The sequence below is a fragment of the Dasypus novemcinctus genome, chromosome 11, assembly GCF_030445035.2.
Source record: "Dasypus novemcinctus isolate mDasNov1 chromosome 11, mDasNov1.1.hap2, whole genome shotgun sequence".
NCBI classification, from domain to species: domain Eukaryota; kingdom Metazoa; phylum Chordata; class Mammalia; order Cingulata; family Dasypodidae; genus Dasypus; species Dasypus novemcinctus.
In genome coordinates, this window is record NC_080683.1 from 99,525,084 (window position 1) to 99,541,636 (window position 16,553).

Below are 16,553 nucleotides of genomic sequence, written 5' to 3' on the forward strand. Positions count from 1 at the left end.
AGGATTGTACACTTTTTCATTTAAAGATGCAGTGTTCCTCTACTAGCTCCTTAGGGGTCTGATATAGTTACTGAAATCTACACAGTGGGAAGCAGCTCAAGAATGTATGTAGGACAGGTGCATGGTGCTCTACCCCCTGACATTCAGTCAGCCTGCCCCCTAATTCTCCAGATACTTGCCACATCATGGTGTTATGACCTTTGTACCTCTCTTACCAAATGCTGAAGCAAGCTGCCATTTTGAATCTTTTTACATAAATCTGGCAAACACTCAGCACTGCATACAACACACATCTTGGAAAGTATTCTATGTCTACAAAGGTACAAGGAATCATAGTACATATATCGAGCAAAATTGCTGGGTGCAATATACTTGCTTTTTATTTGGAAAAATGACTGAACTGTCTAAAAGCTGGACAGACTGCATATGCCTTAAATATGTTAGTGACTAACATGAAAAGATGGCTAAATGCGCCCCTAGAGGATTACCGAGCCAGGAGCCCTTGCGACAGTCTGTGACGTGGTCCAAGGGCATTTGCAGGAGCTCCCGCTCTGAGGAGGCAGTTATGACGGAAAGTCGAAGTGCAAATAAGGGGCCGTCTCTGAATTAAAATGCCCTAGGTAGCAGCTTTCCCTATTACAAAGGAAGACACCAATGATTATGGGGAGGCTAGAAAGGACCCATCTCTGGTGAGCCCGCCTGTGTCGGCAGGGCGGTGTGGAGGAGAGGACTCAAGGAGAGGAAGGAACGAATACATCTTTCAAACCAGAAAGAGATTAGTGACTAAAGCAACAGTAAGGATACCGTTGAAAGCCCATACTGCCGCACCACCAAGAGTGACACACTGGGGCCAGGGACAAGTCTCTGGACTGAAGGAATTCTTTAAAAGCATAAATGCCACAACTACTAGAAACTGCCCGTCTGAACCACTCAAAGGAGTCAAGGTGGATAAGCCAAGACCAGGTGGAGAGAGAACCCGGGGTCAAGAACTGGGGGGAAGAAGACCAGTAGAGCACATCCAGTCCTCTAAGCCCTTGTCCTGACAAATGTAAGATCCGTATTCTGGTTGGGATCTAGTAGTCTCTTCAAAAATGAGTTCACTGACCTTTTCCTCAGTCAAGTCATCCAATTCCCCATCAAACTTGAATGGAGCTTCAGCAAAAGTCTCATCGCTTGGATCATAATACTGTTCCAGATATGGATGGGCCGGAACCTGTTCTACTTCAATCCTCTTTATGACGGTTGAGTGTCAACATTTTATCCAGTAAGTCCAGAGGTTTGAAATCAGCATTTGGGAAAGCCTGTTCCATGGCACCTTATTTTTGTGTGGAAGAAAAAGCAAATAATTTCTAGCTTTTAAGTTTATTATACAATTGAGATCTTTCTGTGATTAGGATCCAAGAATACAAGAATGTGGTTCAGCTGGTCAAGAGAATGATTTCCTGGAAAGACTGGCCTGTTGGAGAGCATCTGTGCCAGAATACAGCCCACCTACCAAATGTCAGTGGATTTGTAGCCCTTGGAATGCAATATGTTCTCTGGAGCCCTGTACCAACTTGTGACTACATACCCTGTCAGGAACCCTGTGTGATCACAGTCCAGGTCTGCTGCTGTAGCCAAGCCAAAGAGATGGCAGGTGGTGTTGAGCAGCAGGTTGGAAGGTTTGAGGTCACAATGCAGAACATTAGCTGAGTGGGTGTTATTTTAACTCTTGGAGGAGCTGGTAAAGAAAATAGCAGATATGGTCCTTGTTGAAGTGTTGCATCTTCAAGAGCTTGTAAAGATCTGTTTCCATGAGGCCCTTTACTGTAAATATATCTTTCATTTGCTTAATGGTTGGAGCTCGAGTAATATTGATTCCAATGATGTTTTCAGGTCTGAAGTGCAGTAGGATTTTTGTCTCCCTCTGTTCTTTGGCAGTAAGTCTGATGCTCAAAAGGGCTGATTTTCTTGATAGCTACTCGAACTTCGTTGGTATCATCTTAAGCACAGCACACCATGCCACAGGCACTCACACCGATGTGTGAAAGGTTGGTGTAGCATGGTCCCACATTGAACAATGTGCCACTGGACCATATCCCAACCCTCGCCCACGCCACCTGGAGGGACCACGCTGGCCTGTGGTGGAGGAGGAACGCTGATGCGGCGAGCCTGAGAACCTATGTCCGCTCGGACCAGCTGCCCGCCTGCCTGGTTCTGCCTTTTAATTAGAGAATTTAGTTCATACACATTTAATGTAATTATTAAATATTGTTCAATTAAGTCTTACATCTTGCTGTTTGTTTTCTAGTTGTCCCAACTGTGTGTGCATGTATTGTTTTTTTATTTGTTTAATTCTCTTGTTTTGTTTGTTCTGTTTCTGCTATTTATGAATTTGGATTGAGCGATAATCTTTTAGTATTCTGTTTTACTACTTCTATTGACTTTTTAGCTATTTCTCCTTGAATTTTTATTTAGTGGTTGGTCTACATATTATAAAATGAATTCTTGTCACTGTTTGAATTAAGTTCATTGTGTATCTTTTCATGTAAAATTCCTATAATAGCTTTTATCTTTCACTGGATTGTCAAATATTTTACATCTACCTACATAATACATTCTTCAATACAATGTTATTATTTTGCTTTGAGATCAACTATAAGAAGAAAAAACAAAGATAATTATATTACTCAGGATTCTCTAGAGAAACAGAACTGAGAGGATATATATATGTATATATGTACATATAAATATTAAGAGATTCATTATAAGAATTGGCTCATGCAACTGTGGGGACTAGTAAGTCTAAATTCTGTATGGCAGGCCACAAGTTGAAAACTTTGAGAAAGATGATTCTAAAGTCTGAAAGGTCCATATCCTTTAGGGGAAGCTGGCTGACTGAAATTGAGGCAGAAAATCTTCTTTCTTAAGTCTGAAATCCTCAGTTCTGGCTTTTAACACTTATAACTGATTGGATGAGTACATGCCCATATTGCTGAGGGCAGACTCTTTTGTCAATTGTAGATTGAATCAGTCCTAGATGCAATCAACTGATTATGGATGCAAACCCATTTATGAAATACCCTCACAGGAACAATCAGGCCAGGGCTTGCTTGACCAAACAACTGGACATCATAACCTAATCATGCTGACACATGAAACTGGTCATCACGATAATCATTTACAGTTACTATGTATTTGCCATTTTTTTTATCTTGACTCATTCTAATATATCATTTCCTTCTGTCATTTGGCTTAAGGCTGAAAAACTGGTTAGCATTTTTTAGTACAAATCTGATATGATCTTTTATTAATTCTTTCAACTTTCATTTATATGAGCATGTCTTTATTCCTTCCCCTAGTCCATTTTTGAAGGTAATTTTTGCTGGATGCAGACATTTACATTGACATTTTTTTTTTTTTTCATTTCAGTACTCTAAAATTCTTATTCTGTTGTCATCTGGCCTCTATTCTCTTTTATGATAAAACATAGTAATGACCTTCCTCCCCCTAATCACTTTTGTCACTCTCTCTTGTCTTGTCCACTGCTCTGAAATTTCTATATGCTTAAGCAGCTCTGAACTTGTCTCAGCCTCTCCAGCTTAGAAATACCACTTCTCAACTTTGATTCCACTTTTCTGCACCATGACAGGAATTCAGGCAGAAAATAAAATTGGACATGGGAGTCACCTCGGTTTTCCTTTTCCCAAGGATCAGAGCTGAACTTTTTGTTAAATTCTTGAAAACACTTGACTCATAATATATTTGGTCCAGTTTTTTAATTGTTTTTGGTAGGAAGGTAAGTTTGATACCATTTGCTTTATCACAGCCAGAAGGGATGTATCTTTTACTATTTTTAAAAGTATACCAAAATAAAGCATATGAGGCAATCGTTTATATTTCATGAAAATTCTCCAGAATTTTTTTTGCTGCCATTCATTCTTGTGCTGTCAATAAATTATTGAGAAATGAATTGAAATGCTTTTTCACCAATCTTCATATTAACACCTATGACAAATGTTGTTTCCAAGTTTTCCCATCCATCAGTTTCTATTTCATAGTTTTTAAAAAAATGAAAGGACCAATATTTCAGGATGGAAACATTTAGAATCAAATTTAAAAAAATCAAAAAAGACTAAAATAGTCTGTCAATAACAAATAAAAGACAGATCACTAACAAATACATTAAAGAAACTATAAAAAGAAATTCTGTAATTATGACCTAAAATCACAGGAAACATTTATTCTTAAAACAATTAACTCTCATTAGTACAAAATACTGGATTTTCACCTTGTTAGTATATAAGTGAATTTTAAAGACTTGAGGGTAATCACTATTGCATTTACTAATAAACTTGCAACTTTGTGTAGCATAGTTAAGAATAAAATAATCAACAGGGAAAAAGAATCATGAAGTTACATGTTGCTGCATTTGGAATGTGTCATAGATATTTCTGGGGCCTAAATCTAAGTCCAGTTTTACTCTTTGAGCATTCCACAATGACCCAAAATGATCTGAGATTTTAAACAAAATCACTTTCTAAATTCACTTTTTGTTCCTACTGGAGTTAGCTCTTTCTAATAACTATGTGTTATTTCTCAAGTTTTCCATTCTTTTTTTCTCTTTCAATCATTACTGAGTTAGCATATGTATTAGAAATAAATCAGGGTGAAAAACTTAATAATAGGATTATTATACTTGGTAGAAGTATTGGATAACTTCTAAGATTCTCTGATGGGAGACTTAACTTCAAGTTCATTAAGACAATTTTTAAAATAGTATACTGATAAATATGGCAGAATACATTCATTTGGGAAAGGAACAAAATATTCTATGGAAAATTTTATGGGACAGATAGGTAGGAAGGTAGATATATACATACATATATATGTGTTTAGAGAGAGAGGGATGTATAGAGATATAGATACATAAATATAGATATAAAATTAAAATTATTATTAATGTCTATATTTTAAGTTTAATAAAATTAAAATTATTATTTGGGGTGCTGATGCAAAGTATCAGAAATTTGTTGGCTTTTATAAGGGGTATTTATTTGGGGTAGATGCTTATAGTTACCAGGCCATAAAGCATAAGTTACGTCCCTCACCAAAGCCTGTTGCCACATGTTGGAACAAGATGACTGCCAATGTCTACAAAGATTCAGGTTTCCTGGGTTCCTCTCTTTCTGGGGCTTGTTTTTCTTTGGGCTTAGCTGCTCTGTTTTCTCCTGGGCTCCAGGATCAAAACTCCAAACTCCCTTCTCTGTAGTGCAGTTTCATTCAATATCCTATTGCCACGGCCCAATCAAAGCCTAAGTCATTATTTAATCAAGTAAAAGTGAAACCTGTGAATTCAATACAATCTAAAGTGCAAACAGACCAGTTTATAGACATAATCCAAAATCTATTTTTGGAATTCAGAAATAATACCAAACTACTATACTCCACCCTCTGAATTCCAAAAAAGACATTATAATATTCAAAAAACCTTATTTCAGTAACAATGCTAAATACAGAATCATATCACAATTAGCTATCTATCTATCTATTAATCTATGCAATTTAATACAAACAGTGAACGCTGGGTTAAACTATGCACTATAGTTAATTGTACAAGTATAAAAATGTGCTATCATCAATTGGTGTGAACAAATATTTCACACCAATGGAAGGTGTTAATGATGGGGTGGTATATGGAATCCTGTGTTTTATGCGTGATGGTTCTAATCACAACTTCTTTAATAAAGAAAGAAAAAAAGCGGGAGGGTGCAGGGAGCCATAGGTCCTCTTCTTTTGGATAGCAGCAGCCACTGGAATTTCATAATTGCTAGTCCTGCAAACAGGCATTAACCAAAGTAACTCCTCAGGTTACAGAATCACAGGTACTGCAAGAAGCTGAAAATGAGGTTCCAGAGGCCAGAACAATACAACATGTGAAGTTCTTGGGATATTGCTTCTTCCAAGGAAGTCTGACTCTTCTCTACTGCTGACACCTCCTACTATCTGAGTCGTATTCAACCAAGAAAAATGTCACTCATGGAGGGATTTCCTGGAGGTCAGAATTGGGCAAACTGAAGCCATAGTCTTCATTTTTAGAAACTAAACGCTGTGACTCCATGTCTTTAATTCTGCTTAGAGCCTGCTGATTTTTTATCAAATGTTTTTTAAAAATTGTCACTTATAGAAATTCCATAAAGTTTTTCTTCTCTAAAAAGAAAAAGTTCTTCCCTCTTAAAAAAAAAAAAATCCTACTATGGGTTTCCATCCACAGGACCCTCTTTATAATAGTTTGACAATTATTCATTATTCATTTATATCCTTATAACTACACACTTTTTTCTTAACTTATTAGATATTTATAGTTTGTCTCTATAAATATTGTAGATTGCAAAATCCTTAGTCAGGGCCTGACTCTTGTATATTAAAGTAGAAAGCCAGGTGTTTTTTATGCCAGGGGAGTAATAAATCCTTGTTGATTAGGAAAACACAATTCAACCTGACCAAATCAAATTTAATACTTGTATCATGTGAAGTCCATTTTTCTCATTATTTTATTATTATTATTTTGCTTTTTCATTCTTAATGCCCCTACACTCTCATAACCCATCTGTAATCAATGTATCAATTAATAAAAAATGCATTTTACATTCCTCTGTCCACCTACTGCTATCTCTCTTATAGCAGGACTCTTTGATGAGATACTTATCACCAACACCCAACCTCAGACTACTTATCTTCTACCCCTTGAATAAATGTTTATGCATCTTCAATCCTAAAGACCCACCTACAAAAGCTAGACAAGTGAAGTAATTGACCTGAAGTTGCCTTTATTGATTCTTTATAAATAAATAAAAAATGGGGACATCTTAGGCAGAGAACAAAAGCCCTACTTCATCTTTTTAAAAAAAATATTTATTTTATTTATTTCTCTCCCCTTCCCCCACCCTCCGTTGTCTGCTCTCTTGAGTCCATTCACTGTGTGTTCTTCTGTGTCCACTTGCATTCTTGGTAGCACCAGGAATCTGTGTCTCTTTTTGTTGCATCATCTTGCTGCGTCAGCTCTCCATGTGTACAATGCCACTCCTGGGCAGGCTGCCCTTTTTTCACGCAGGGCAGCTCTCCTTGCAGGGCACACTCCTTGTGAATGGGGATTGCCTATGCAGGGGACACCCCAGCATGGCATGGCACTCCTTGCACGCAGCAGCACTGTGTGTGGGCCAGCTCACCACATGGACCGGGATGCCCTGGGTTTGAACCCTGGACCTCCTATATGGTAGGTGGATGCTCTATCAGTTGAGCCACATCTGCTTCCCTATTTCATCTTAACAGCTGAAAAACTTTCTCATTCATTCAACAAATATTTTTTGAGCTCATACCTATGCTCAAATTTCCCCCAAAATTCCCCTAGTTTCTTCATACTCCAAGAATTATGTTTTTCAGCTGACTCAATTTGAAATATGGCTTGTTAAAAGAAAAATGACAGTGATTTTACTCATCCTTTATCCCCTCTTTCTTATGGTATGTTCTTTTCATGTAAATAGTGATGTCTTCAAAGTTGTATTTCAAGCACTCCAACATCATGTACCTCTATCACTTATTTTTGTTTGGTTCTTTTGTGGTGGTGTTTGTTTTTCTATCAAATCTCTGATGCTGCACTACTTTCCACTTCTTCACATGTATATTCTCTTCAATGAATAGGAAAGACAAGTCAATTTTTTTATAAAAAGCCAGAATAATTGCTTTGCTGATTTAGAAATTGGTATAGCTAATTTAATCTGTTATTTGGATGACTAAGTTGTCATGACAGCCAAACCAGCCATGCATGTACAAATCCTAGAAATGAGAGTTGGCATGGATAATGGCAACCGTCTTGTTGAAACATTCATTCTGCAGTTGAAAAAACTGAAGCAAAAGAGGTAAAGTAACTCGCTCAAGTTCTCACTCCTAATTTGTGTCTTTTCTCATGGGTTGCCAATAGAAAAGTTAAACTAACATGCTTTATTTCTTTAACTTTCACTTGAAATTACTTCTTTGGCCATCTTTAAGCTTTGATGAAAGGGAACCATGAAAAGTCCAGAGGAGAGGAATCACCATAGGCCTTTCTGCTTATCTATCCCTGCTTCTTATTTTTTTGAATGTTGAATTATGACATTTCCATTGTCTCTGATCTTTTTTATTTTCTTGTAGATAATGAGGGTCCAAAATTGCCTTTCAAACACGAGTACCACTCCCTTTCACCCACCCGCATCTAGTTATTTTTTTCTTTTCCTCTCTTGTCAAGTTAATAGTGTCCGTCAACATTTTTAGAGGACAAATCATATGTGAAGCAAGACCATTTTTAAAGGTCCTGGCACAAAAGAGGATCAGTCCAAATATTTGTATAATACATGCTGTGCTTCATGGATGGCTGCTGATAATTATATTGAGGCAAGGTTTCCCTCCAAGGCACAGATTGGGATTCAAAAATATTTTATAGGGACATCAAATTGGAAAGGATGATGGAATTGGTTGCAATTAAGCTGAGCAAAGCAGTTGAAATGAGATCCACATAACACTGCTATTGTTCTTTACTATCTGTGAAGAGATCAACTTTTATTTCATGCAAATAATTTAAATGCATTTCACTAGGAAAAACTTCCTCTCAGACTATTTATAGATATTGAAGAAATTATAATCTTTTCTTCCCAGTAATATATTAAAAGCCTTAAACATGTGGAAGATTGTAATGTTTAATAGGATTTATGGCTAGATGTGAAGGTAAAAGAGAGAGGAGGCACTAGCCAACATCTGTTCTATAAAGTTTTGAGTTTTTTTCTTAAATGTTTGAAAAATGTTTGGTAGTTTCTTTGCTCTGAATTACTATGATGGAAACGACATAGCAAGTATACCTCAAATGGCATTAGACTGTTTGTAAGATGTATACCTCTTTTCCAGTCATTCAATATTTTGTCTGCAGTAATAAATAATATCTTATTTTTTGGTATTATCTTATTCTTTCATAGTCTTTTTTTAACTTCATATAAAAAATTTATTGACATATATCACTTGTACATAAACATACATAACCAATAAGTGTACAGTAATAGTTGTGAACTTACAAAACAAGCATATAACATTATGCAGGACTCTTACACCTCACCCTACCACTAATACCTTGCATTGTTGTTAAACCTTTTTAACCAATGATTAAAGAGCATTGCCAAAATATTACTACTAATCAAAGTACTTTCCCCATCCTCCAATATTATTATTATTATCTTTATATCATTTATATATTAGCATACATAAACAATAAGCCTGTAGTAAAAGTTGTGACCTAACAAAGCAAACATGTATAACATCATACAGGGGTCCCACACGTCAACCGTCCACCAACACCTTGCATTGTCGTGAGATGTTTGTTACAAATTATGAAAGAATATTGTCAAAAATCTTACTACTAATTATAGTCCTTATCTTATATTTGGTGTATTTTCCGCCCAAACCACCCTATTATTATTTTTTAAATATATTTTTTATAACAGAATTTGTAAACTTATAAAACAATCATGCGCCTGTGCAGAATTCCCAAACAATACCCCTCTATCAACACACCACACTGTGGTGGAACATTTGTTATAAGTAATGTATCATTCCATTGTTAACACATCCATAGTATACATTTGGCACACATTTTCCATACTGCCCCATTATCAACACAGTATATCTATGGCATAGATGCAAGAATATTTTATTATTACTGCTAACTAAAGTCCATAGATCACTCCAGTTGTATCTTTCCCATGCTTCTCCACATTGCCACCATCCTGCAATAGTGATGTACATTTGCTCTAGCTAACAAAAGATGCAAGAGCATCTGCACATCCAAACACAATTCTCATCCACATCTTGGTTTACTGTGCTATTTTGTTCCTATACTATTCTCTAGCATTCTGTTAAATGGCATTTACATATCTAAACTACCATTTTCAGCCACATCCCCATCTAGTTTATAGCTGTTATTATGTGTTACCATCCACTCCAAACATTTCCACACTTTTACAGTAAAGGAAATTAAAACTTCTACATACATTAAACATCAGTAGTCTATCTCAGTCCTCCTCATATCTCCTTTAAGAATCCACTACCTACCACCAGGTCTTGAAGCTATTTTCCTACAATTTCTTCTAGAAGCTTTATGGTTATTGCTTTTATTTTTAGGTTTTTGATCATTTTGAGTTAATTTTTGAGATAAGGTGTGTACAGGGGTCCTCTTTCCTTCTTTTGGCTACCAATATACAGTTCTTTCAGCACCATTTGTTGAATGGGCTCATCTGCCTGAGCTGTGTGGGTTTGACAGGCTAGTCAAAAATCACTTGATTGTACATGTGAGGGTCTGTTTCTGAACCACCAATTTGGTTCCATTGGTCTATGTGTCTGTCTTTATGCCAGTACCATGCTGTTTTTAACCACTATAGCTAGGTAATATAATTTAAAGTCTAGAAAGGAGAGTTCATTTTTTCTTTTTAAGATGTTTCTGGCTATTCAGGACCACTTGTGCTTCCAAATAAATTTGCTAATGATATTTTCAATTTTTTAAAAATGCTGGTGGACTTTTTATTGGGATTGCATTGAATCTGTATCAATTTGAATAGAATTGACATCTTAATGATATTTAATCTTCCAATCTGTAAGCATGGAATGTTCTTCCAGTTATTTAGGCCTTTTTAAAAAAATTTCTTTTAACATTGAGCACTGAATACAAGTGCTTTACATCATTGGTTAAGTTTATTCCTGACTATTTGAGTTTTATCTGCCATATTTTATTTTCACCGCTCTTTTGACACTTTTAGTTACTTTTATTGATATAATCTTCATGTCTAGACTCTCTTCTAGGCCTCTCTCTCCTGTCTTTTCTTTTCAGGCTCTAGCACACCCTTTAGAATTTCCTGAAAATCTGGTCTTTTGGTTAGAAATTCTCTCAGTTTCTGTTTATCTGAATATTCTAAACTTGCTCTCATTTTTGAAAGGCAATCTTGCTGGATATAAGATTCTTGGCAGGAAGTTTTTCACTTGTAGTATCTTAAATATATCCCACCACTGTCTTCTTGCATTCATGCTTTCTAGTGGGAAATCAGCACTTAATCTTATTTGGTATCCCTTATATGGTATGCATTGCTTTTCTCTTGCTGCTCTCAGAATTCTCTCTTTGTCTTTGGCCTTTGACATTCTGACTAGTATGTGTCTCGAAGTTGGTCTCTTCAGATTTTTTCAGATGGGAGTACATTGTGCTTCATGGACATGGATATTTCTGTCCTTCAATAGGGTTGGAAAATTTTCTGCCATTATTTCTTAAAATATTCCTTCTGCCCCTTTCCCTTCTCTTCTTCTGGGACACCAATGACATGCATGTTTGCATATCTTTTGCTGTCATTTATTTCCCTGAAACCTTGCTCAATTTTTTCCATTCTTTTCTTCATCTGTTTTTTGTATGTTCACTTTCAGAGGCCATTTCCTCAAGCTCACCAATCCTTTTTTCTGCATCTTCAAATCTGCTATTATATGATTCTGATATTTTAAAATTTCATTTATTTCACCTTTCATTCCCATAAAATCTGCTATTTTTCTATGTATGCTTTCAAATTCTTCTTTGTGCTCATACAATGTCTTTTTTTTTTATGATTTATTTTATTTATTTCTCTCCCCTTTCCCCCTGTTGTCTGCTCTCTGTGTCCATTTGCTGTGTGTTCTTCTGCATCCACTTGTATTGTCAGGTGGCAGTAGGAAATGGTGTCTCTTTTTTCTTGCTTTGTCTTGCTGCATCAGCTCTCCATGTGTGCAGCACCACTCCTGGACAGGCTGTGCTTTTTTCATGTGGGGTGGCTCTTCTTGTGGGGCATACTCCTTGTACATGAGGCTCCCCTACACAGGGGCACCGCTGCATGGCACAGCACTCCTTGAGTGCAGCAGCACTCTGCATGGGCAAATTTATCACATGGGACAGGAGACACTGGGTATCAAACCCTGGACCCTCCATATGGTAGGTGGACGCTCTATCAGGTGAGCCATGTCCACTTCCCACAATGTCTTCTTAATATCCTTGATCTCTTTAACCATCTCATTGAATTTATTAAGGAGATTTGTTTGAACATCTATGATTAGTTGTCTCAACTCCTTTATGTCATCTGGAGACTTATCTCATTCCTTTAACTGGACTATAGCTTCCTGTTTCTTGGTGTGGATTGTAATTCTTTGTTGGTGTCTTGGTGCCTGGCTTACTGGATTATTTATTTTGAGTGCAGTTTTTCTCTTTACTTGAGGGCTTCCTGCCATTTCTCCCTTGCTGGTTGTACAGTAGGAACCAAGGATATAGTTGCTGCTATAAGCTATGAAGCCTCAAGCTGCCCTCATTACCACAGGGACTGATGAAGCTTCTCCCAACTTTCTCCTTTGCAAGGGGTAGTGACAGAGTTCAGTTGTGTGGAATAATCCAAGTTGTGCAGGCCTAGACTCTAGTTTCCCAGAGAGACTGGTGAAGCTTCATACTCCTTTTTTCCCCTGCCTGGGACAGGGATGGAGCTGCAGGTGTGGGCAGTAATCTATGCAGTGTGGGTCCAAGATGACCATGGTTGCCCTCATAGACATCTGATTATTCAGTATGTGCCAGCCAAAGGTACCAGCGGTTACTTGGATAGGCTGTTGCAGGGCCTGCCAGCCTTCTCCCTGCCAGAGGTGGGGCAGATGCCTAGGCTGGGACTGCAGTCTGATCTCGGTGAAAGAAACCTATTCCTACCAGCACTGTAATTTTTAGTTTGTTCCGCTTCCCCTTGTGCTAGGCACGGAGTCAAAAAGGCAGCCACCGGCCTCTTTCCAACCTGGACAAGTTCAAACTTTAGCTGTTCTCAGGATTATACTTTAGCCCACTAAATTTACTCATCAATAGCTGAAGTTGGTACCCAATCATCTCTTCCTCCCCCTTTTCTGGGAAGGGGAGCTTTCAATTCCAGCTGCTGAACAGCTTCTAAGGCAGCTTGTGCCTCCAGTGGAGGATGGGCACTGGCCTCCATGGCGTGGAGCACTCTACTTATGAGTCTTCTCAGCAGATGGGCAGTCTCCTTCTTCCATCCCTTCAAGGATGTGGCAGGATGCTCTTCTGGTCTCCTGGAGCCCCCAAACAGGTGCTTTAGCTAGCTCCAGAGAGCTCTGACTATTTACTAACTGCCCTGTAGCAGGAGCTGACTCTAGGAGCTCCTTACTCTGCCACCATCTTTCTGGTTCTCTTTTCTTTCATAGTCTTTTTGAACTGTATCCTGTTACCTTAGTGAGATAAGCAATGGGTGCTCAAAGGAAACAGGTGGCTAAGGAATTAAGAGTTTATCTCCACACAATTTTCACACTTGTTCCTATGTCCTAATGATGTACTGTCTCATGATTCAAGGCTATAATACTGTGCAAATACTCTGTTTCAGTGAAAGATTCAAGGAATAATAGAATTTGAATGGACTTTTGAGAACATGTAACCTATTTATAGTTTTTTCCCAGATGAGAAAATGAGTCCCCCAGAAGTTAAATGGCTTGCCTTATTTTTCCTCAAATCCTATCTAGAGCTGGATTGATTTCGATAATATCCTGAATTTAAGGAGTTAAGTTAAAAACTGTTTAACTCCTTTCCTATTATAATAGCAATAATTGGCATATCTTGAATACCAATTATGTCCTAAACTCTATGACATACATCATTTCAGTTACTATTCATTATACTCCTATGATTTATGTAGTTTATAATCTTAATTTAGAAGACTAGAAAATTAAGCTCAGGTCAAGTAATGGACTCCAAATCACACAGCTGGTCAATTGTGGTCTTAGACTTTGAAATTCAGGAGTTTGAGTTCAGATGTGATACTACACTTAAAAAGAGCCTATGTAGGCTAAATGAAATCATAATAAATGAAATATATATTTTTTGACAGAGCTTTAACATTTAATTGAGGGTTGCATACTGCAATAAAACTGTAGCCATAAATATACAACTAACAATATACAAAAGTGTTTAATATAGTGTCTGGGTATAGTAAGTGTTACAGATATTTGTTGGATCACTGAATAAGTACTAAGGAAGTAGTTACAGAAAATAACTGTCATTCAAGTTTAGAGGAGGAAGACAGAGAACACATTTTTCTAGAAAACATAAATTAAACTACTTTTAAAAATATGATGTGACAAAATATTAACATTATTCTGATAAAAACAACAATTATCTTTTTTTTAAGATTTATTTTATTTATTTATCTCTCCCCACCCCTCACTGTTTGCACTTGCTTTGTCTGTTTGTCTTGTCTCTTTAGGAGGCACTAGGAACCAAACCCGAATCTCCCGATGTGGGAGGGAGTAGCCTAATCACTTAAGCCATCTGTTTTCCCTCTTGTGTCTCTTGTTGGGTCATCTTGTCACATTAGCTCACCATGTCTGCCTATCATGCCAGCTCACTGTCCTGCTGGTTGTCTTTAGGAGACACCGGGAACCTCGGCTTCCTGCTTTGTTGTATCTCTCATTATGTTTTTTTTTCTTCTTATGTCTCTTGTTGCATCATCTTATTGTGTCAGCTTGCAGTGCCTACCTGCCGTGCCAGCTCACTGTCTTCTTTAGGGGGCACTGGGAACCGAACCATGGACCTCCCATGTAGTAGGTAGGAGCCCAATTTTTTGAGCCACTTCTGCTTCCTGAGAACTGTCATCTTAGGAGGTTCACATCTTTCTCAATATATGATCTGACAGTGACAAAAGTGATATTTTAACCAAAAGTGCTGTTAGTAATGAGCAATGTACTCAAATATCTAGTTTTCATAAAAACTTTGTGTTATCTGTAAGTAGAGACCATGTGTCAAAAACTTAATTCTCTAACATATATCAAAATCCTTGGCACATCCTAGTGCATAATAACCTTTGTGGATTTGAAATTAAGTTATAAATTTCTCATATATGAATTCAAATCCCTTTTTGGGATTATTTTCATTAATAATTCTGAAGGATGAACCCTGACATTGACCACACTCCATTGAAACAGAACTTATTTTTATTTCTATCCCAGGCTAGCTCTATACTTCCTTTTACAATCTTACAGACTTCTTAATCTTTATTTTTCAAATCTGACTTTTTCTTTTTCTTACTTCCTTATTACTGTTTTTCTATTTCATTGCTTTTAAACATTTTTTGAATCCTTTATAAAATTTGAGGAGGTTATGAATATGTGGAATATAAAATTATCTGTGTTCTGTTCAATGTCATATTTCATTCTTTGTGGTTGTCTAACATCTAACAACATCTTTCCAGGGAGTAGCTTAAGTACTGAGTGAACATAGTTTTTCTAAAGACATTTTAAGGACAAACAACTTGCTCCTTATCTTGTGGATTATTTAGTATTTTAGAAAATGCTAAACTCTCCTGTGTTATTTATATAACTTGTTTATGAGATCCTTCCTTATCAAAAATTATTTTTTTTACAAAAGGAAACATATTCTTTTCAAACTTTACTGTATCAGCATATAACCCATGCAGCTGTTCAAATGTAAGTGTCTGAGAAACTGGTCGATCACTATTGCTATGTTTCCTCCAATGTAGATTGTTTATGTTAGAATAAGTTTAGAATAAAATAAATAATATAAAAGGCTTGATTAGCATTGTTAGAGGCAAAAAGACAGCTTTTTATCCATTGCATCTTCATGAGAAAATAGTTATATATAATTATTTGAAATATATAATATATAATTATTTGAAATATATAGAACATATGTAGGTATGTATGTATGGATTACAGCACTACAAATACCAAAATCCCCAAAAACATTTTGTGAAGAAAGAATAAATTGTTTAAATTTGTAATAAAAGATGTCTTATATACATATTCCAGATCATTTTTCTTAAACACCATTCCTTATTCTAGTCTCCTATCCAAAATGTTTCATCTTAGTTCATAGCATAAATACAAATCCCTTGTATTCAAAGATCTATTCTAAGCCTACCTTTTCAATATAATTCATTCCATTCTCATTAATGAAACTTCCATCATTGTCATATTGCAGTAATAGTTTGAAACTGTATGTACCCCAGAAAATGTTCTTAAAGCTGGTCCACTCCTGTGGGTGTGAACCTACTTGGATGGCGGGGGGTGGGGGAGAAGGACATTTTGATTATGTTATTTCAGTTAAGGGCTTTTTTATTAGATTACTCCAGTAATCCTCTTATTGGAGTCCTTTATAACTGGGATAAATTCAGACAAAGAGAGAAAGTCATGGAACCAAGAATCTGAAAGCAACAAACCTAGGAGAGAAGGGAGAGACCAGAAGACACTGCCATAGCCTTGCCATGTGACAGAGGAGTCCAGGGTCACTGGCAGCCAGTCTTCAGAAGAAAGCATAGACTGATGATACCTAGATTTGGACATTTTTCTCAGCCTTGGAGCTGTAAGCTTGTAAGTAAATAAATCCTCATTGTAAAGCCAACACATTTCTCGTATATTGCATCACTGCAATCTAGCTAACTAAAACAAAATATTTACTCTTTCAAATCTCTGATTATAATAGCTAATAGTGATCT

General features: G+C 36.7%; 1 pseudogene; it reads right to left on the reverse strand.

The window, feature by feature from the left end:
* Positions 1-982: 982 nt before the first annotated feature.
* LOC101418246 (mitogen-activated protein kinase 1-like) lies at positions 983-13,028 on the reverse strand (annotated as a pseudogene).
* Between the last annotated feature and the right edge of the window lie 3,525 nt (positions 13,029-16,553).